Raw genomic sequence first — 6,580 nt, forward strand, 5'->3', positions numbered from 1 at the left:
AAAATAGTCAGCTAAGCACTGTACTGCCCACTCCTAGAGGGATCGCAAGCAATCAGGGCTGCTGCTGAAACATAAATTGGCCTTTTTAACCTCATTGTCTGGTAAACCAGATATCTCTGGGTACAGTATTAATGCTGTAGTGCTGTGTGGTTGGGTTTTCCTGGTGTTAAAACAAATCTAATGCAAAGCACAGTTCATGCAAAAGGGTTCATTTACTAGCCTTGGTTGTGATACATGGATGGGTGTTAAATTGCAAAATACTGTCACATAGAAGCTATGGAAATTAATATTAATCTGCATTAATTAATTAAACAGAGCTGTTCATCAGCAATGCATCCATCCACTCAAACTCTTTGCAGCTTGTCCATTAGCCCTGCACTACAGAGAAAGCGAAAAATCATGCACTGAGCATCACAATCTACCCAAAACTGTCAGACGACACAGCTGTTGACTCCATTGTTGAGCAGGAATTTAATGGGACCCCCTTGGAAAATTTCAGCCTGATTTTTTTTTTTTTTTTTTTTTTTTTTTTTGGGACGTGTAGGTGAATCCATTTTTGGGTGCTCACCTGAGATTCCTACGGGCACATTGCGCACCTGCAGTTCCTAGTGCAGTCTGTTGGCTTTAACACACAAATCAGTTGATTAGGCTGTTTGATAGCCTTTCCCAAGCGATAGTATCAGTCTTAATAGCAAATTGGTGTTCGCATATTTTCATATGGGCATCTTCTTGCAACAGGTGACCAGCAAATGAAAATGACAGATGAGTTTTGGCATATAATCATGTTTGCTTGGATGTGTTATGTCTGCCTCAGCTATATTTACGTTGCTGATGTTTTGCAATAGCATTGTCTATCAGAACCTGTGTATTAGAAAAGATTGCCAAAGAATGCTCAGAACTACACCGTACTTGGCCGATATCTTTCTTACTTTGGCTGTAGTTACTGGGTACAATTGCTGACGTTCAACCTGCAAACTGTTTGTCTGTAGGGGGAACTGCAGTCAGGCTGCCCCATGGGCATTTTAAATAGCAGCGTTATTTCCCACCATTACAGCTGAGGGACTCTCCCTTACTAACACAAGCATGTAAGACTCTGACATTGTTCTGGAATGAACCCCTGGCACATGATGCCTTTTAAAGGTGCAGTTATTTAAAGCAACAGTGTGACAGAACCTACAGCAAACAGGCATAGCAGACCCTCTTGGTTTGAATGTGCACATTGTGTCCAAAGGCTGTAAATACAGGGCGATCTCATACACTTGCACCCCACCCACATGTCTTTCTTCATGCTGCTCCCACTCAGCCACGCTGCTTAACTCACAACATCTTGATACACCGTGTACTAGGGTTACCATACCTAATAAATAAAAAAAGAGGACCCTCCACGGGGTCCTGGCCCCGCCCCAACTCCGCCCCTTCCCCGCCCCAACCCCACCCTAACTCCGCCCCCTCCTTCCTCCCACTCCCAGCCACGCGGAAAGGGCTACCCGAGCGCTACCGGCTTCACAGTTTGCCGGGCAGCCCCCAGACCCTGCGCCCCCGGCCGGCGCTTCCCCAGCGCAGCTGGAGCCTGGGAGGGGAAGCGCCCAGCCGGGGGCGCAGGGTCTGGAGGCTGCCCGGCAAACTGTGAAGCCGGTAGCGCTTGGGCTTCGGGCAGCCCCCTTGCCTCCGGACCCTGCGCCCCCAGCTGGGCACTTCCCCTTCCGGGCTCCGGCGGCGCAGGGTCCGGAGGCACGGGGGCTGCCCGAAGCCGGTAGCGCTGGGGCAGCTCGGCTCTTAAACAGAGCTGCCCCAGCGCTACCGGCTTCGGGCAGCCCCCGTGCCTCCGGACCCTGCGCCGTTGGAGCCCGGGAGGGGAAGTGCCCGGCCGGCGGCTGGGGTCCAGAGGCCAGGGGGCTACCTGAAGCCCATAGCGCTGGGGCAGCTCGGCTCTTAAACAGAGCTGAAAAGTCAGGGGAGGAGCAGAGCCGCCATTTTCCCGGACATGTTCGGCTTTTTGGCAATTCCCCCCGGATGGGGGTTTGAGTGCCGAAAAGCCGGACATGTCCGGGAAAAAGAGGACGCATGGTAACCCTACTGTGTACCTACCAGGGCTGAGGCAAAGCGCTGATGGGGAGTGTTTGCAGGAACAGAACTCTCACAGCATGGGTAGGAATACAGGAAACAAGGGGCGAAGTAGGGTATGGAAACCTTAGAAGCAGACAAAAAACAAACGCGGAGGGGAGCATTGAAAGGGGAAAAAGGTGTTTAGGGGGAGACAGGGAGAGCAAGTGTATGTAATTAGGCAGGCAAAGGTTAGGAGCTCTAGCTCTACTGTTGACAAACATAGCTCTACTTTAAGAGGAAGCAACTTAAACAAAGCGGCAGCTGTTGCTAGCAGCGCTGCATAAACCCAGAGTTACTGCTCCCATCTCGGGAAGGGTGGGTGAGCGCTTTTGTTTGTACCCAATGAAATGATGAAAAAGCAGGATATATTGAGCCATAGCGTTTTCTGGCTCTGCACAGCAAGTGGTGCCAGCAGTTAAGTGGAGACGTGCAGGAGATTATACTTAAATTTCCAGGGCCGCCCAGAGGATTCAGCGGGCCTGGGGCAAAGCAATTTCGGAGGCCCCTTCCATTAAAAAAAAGTTGCAATACTATAGTAACATGTATTTGGAAATGTAAAAAATAACTAGTGAAATACATTCAAAAATTAATTTCTAATAATTTGAAAATACACTAAATACATTATTTAAAAACATTAAATGCTTTAATGGTATGTATACATTTGCAATTACATAATGGGCTGTTGCTGGGTGATGGTGATGGTTGGTGCCAATGGGCTGTCACTGCCTGGGGGTGGTGCTGCTGTTGCCCAGGGCTGTGGGGAGCTGGGCTCTGGGTTGAGGGGTGCCCGGCTCACAGGGGCTGGGCTCAGGGCTGTGGGGAGATGGGGTCAGGGGGGGTGTCCGGCTCAGAGGGGCTGGGCTCGGAGCTGGGGGTCAGGGCTGTGGGGGGATGGGGTCTGGGGGTACCCGGCTCAGAGGGGCTGGGCTCGGAGCTGGGGGTCAGGGCTGTGGGGCTAATCGGGGGGGGGTACCCCGCTCAGAGGGGCTGGGCTCGGAGCTGGGGGTCAGGACTGTTTGGGGGATGGGGCCGGGGGGAAGGTGCCCAGCTCAGAGGGGCTGGGCTCAGAGCTGGGCTGTGGAGGTTGGGGTCGGGGGGGGTGCCCAGCCTCGGCCCCCTGCCCCTTACCCCCTCTCCCAGAGCCTCAGCACACCATGTCCAGCGCTGCAGCGGCGTGGTGTCTCCAGCGGGGCCTGAGCTCCCGCCGCTCAGCCACAGCTCGCAGCCCCGCCCCCCCTTACCAGCTGAGACGCTGGGGGATGGGGGAAGACGGAGGTGGGGGAACCTCCGACATACTCGTGGGGGCCCCTGCGGGGCCCAGGCAAATTGCCCCACTTGCTCCCCGCTCTGGGCGGCACTGTAAATTTCTACTGGCACGTCATAGGTCTTTGGGTTAACATTGAGTTCACTTTGCTCCTAGTAGAATGTGCAATAACAGGCCACACATAAGGGTGACAGAATATTAACTTTTATTCCTGTCAAGCTGCACAAACCCCTGCAGCAGCTGGCTGTGGCACAGCTGGTTAGATGCATTGGGAACCACATATTGGTGCTAGCCAGTCACACTCGCAGAGTGCTTGTCCCAGCTGTACCTAGGATGTTGCACAAAGAAGAGGTTAAAACACATTTATTCTACTGGCAATATTTTCTATAATAATGGGATCGGAAGAGCTGATTAAGCATGTCACAAATATGGTTGTCAACGCGTGACTGAGGGGGGATGTCAGAAGACTGTGCTGGAATTGAACTGAACCATTCAGTTTATGTACCATATAAACATGAAACCACCAAGCTTAAAAAGCTGTTCCATACAGGTTCTTATGCCATTGCTGTAGTATCAGCACACCATCCCATAATGCATTAAACAATGTGACTAACGTCTGTCAACTGCGGGTCATTCGCTCTACCATCTGCTCCCCAGCAGGAGAACTGTGTGTGTTGTGTAATGTTTTGTTTCTTTTCGTTGACACTCTGCTATCCAGGTGTTTGTTAGCAAAGGCAGTCTAAGAAATTCACTTGGAGCAGGTGTGGAGAGGTTTGTGATGGTCCTTAGTGTGACTGACACTGTGTAACGATTGAGTGTGACCTGGCCAGCAAGGGGAAGCTTTTGTCTATTGGGTTAGTAGAATTTCCTGTATGATTGGTCTTCCTACAGCACCCTATTGAAGCAGATCAATGGTAACAGGAAACAACACAATAGATAAGAACAGCCCAACCCGCACTTGAAAGACAATGTGTCATGCTGCTAGTGTCACGACTCCTATCTTCGGTCTCCGATAGGGTGCAAGTTTATGTTGCTAAAGATGGAGAGGTTAGTGCTCAAAAGAACACTAAAGCATTAAAAGCCTTTCCCTGAGTGGTGAGAAGGGCTGACTCAAAGAGACTGCAGAAGGACTAAGCAGTAGGGCTTTCTCTGATCCAGGGACTGGTAAGCCATAGAGAAAAGCTAGATACAGTCTGTTTTATTATTTACGATCTGTTTTCACTGAAATAACACCTAGCTCTTATATTGCACTTTTCAGCAGTAGATTGCAATGCATTCACAATCTTTTTTAAGGAGCTGTTTGATTACTACTGTTATTGCCACCAGAAAGAATGGAATTACAGGGTCTGGACATAAGTCACAGCTGATACACAGGGGACTGCCTCATAAGGCCCAGTCCGACAGTGAGAGAATTGTATGAGAAGCGACTGCTCAAATGAATGAATGACCACTATGAATGACAATGAACAGTCATTGTGCCGGGAAAGATTCTGAGAATCACATGATAGCCTGGTGATTAGAATGCTCACCATGGGTGTGGGAGATCCAAGTCCAAGTCTGTGCTTCAGTGATTATTTATACAAAGGGGAATAGCTTCAACAGGGGACACACCCCTCTCCCACATGAGGATATCCCATCGACCAGAGGCTAGGGTCTTCTCCTGGAATGTGGGAGACCCAAGTTTTACAGATGATGGGGAGGAGGGACTTGAATCCAGGTTTCTGACATCCTCAGGGAGAGCCTTAACCACTGAGGCACCATTCCTCCCCCTCCCCACCCCACAATTTGTTTTGTTGCATATTTCCGCAAATAGACGTGACTGGAAAACTTGGCCCAGCTCTAATATTGCATTACTGTTGTCAGATAAAAGTGGATATAAATGATTGTGTTTCCAATGGCTGGTGGTGATAAATGGTTCAGAACACCTTGATCCTCACCTTGTACATCAGATAGGTGCAAGGGCCTGCCTGACTATGCGATTGTGGCCTTCCAGGCCAGCTGTGTTCCACCGACTAACAGAGCTACCAACCAACCTCAAGAGTCAAACTTGTGTCAGCAGCCACTGGATCTCTCTGTACACGCTAGTGAAGCTGGAACTCACTCCTGGAAGAGATCAAGAACCTCAGCACTTTTAGACAAAATTGCTAAGCCCATTTCTTCACTCTAGCCTTTTTGTAACATGCACCACAGATACAATCTGCTCACTGGATGGGAGAAAGAGAAATATCTTACGTGTGCACTTCATAAATTTGAGTGGTCCTTAACTATCATGGTAGCAGCCTAAACCAGTAGCAACTCCACTGACCCATCTAATGTCCCATTAGAGTTCTGTTGCCACTTCTACTGCGGCTTTTGTCTTTGCTTATTTTGATGCCAGTGGAATAATTCATGATTTACACTTGCATAACTCAGATCAGGATTTGGCCTGTAAAACTTAAAATGCTTGGCTTTTTAACATAAGACTCATTTTTATTTTAGACACACACATCCTCACATGCCCGCAAACTTGACAAACAATGGAGCATTACTATCAATGTAAGCTATGGTCTTCCAGCCGTGCTCACTATAAAAAAAAGTAACTGAGTTTTCTTTCACTTCCAGATAGGAATGTCCACTAAGTGGAAACTTAACTCCAAGTGGGCAGTGGATGTTTTGAGTGAGTTTTGGGTACTACGTTCTCTGACTTCAGAATGGAAGAGGTGGTACTACTGTTAACTGCAATTACTTAATAAAGTCCGCCTTTGTGACTCAAGGGGAAAAACTTTCAAAAGTGCCTAAAATTGATGTTGTTGCCTAAACCCCATTGAGCTTCAATGATACTTAGGTCGTGTTTACACACACACAAATTGTACCAGTATAGTTATACTGCTAAATCCCACTAGTGTGGATGCAGTTATATTAGTATAAAAGTATTCATACAGATATAGCTTCCTCTGCTTCCCATAAGGAACTACACACAAAATAAAGGACAGTGCAATATTAGAGATGCAAATTCTAAAGCAGCATCACAAGCTTTAGTGATGCACCTCCCATTACGTAAGTTAAGTTTGCGCTTGCTATAACAGTGAAAGGGAGAAGGTATGGCAAGAGTATATGACTGTTAACCACTCACTGGAGTAACTTTCACAGTTGTTAGATTTGTGGAAGCAGAGAAAGAACTGACAGGAAGGGGATGCAATGCATGACAGTTCGTTAGCAAGAGTTAGGCTA

The sequence above is a fragment of the Malaclemys terrapin genome, chromosome 10 (genome assembly GCF_027887155.1).
Source record: "Malaclemys terrapin pileata isolate rMalTer1 chromosome 10, rMalTer1.hap1, whole genome shotgun sequence".
Classification (NCBI taxonomy): Eukaryota; Metazoa; Chordata; order Testudines; family Emydidae; genus Malaclemys; species Malaclemys terrapin.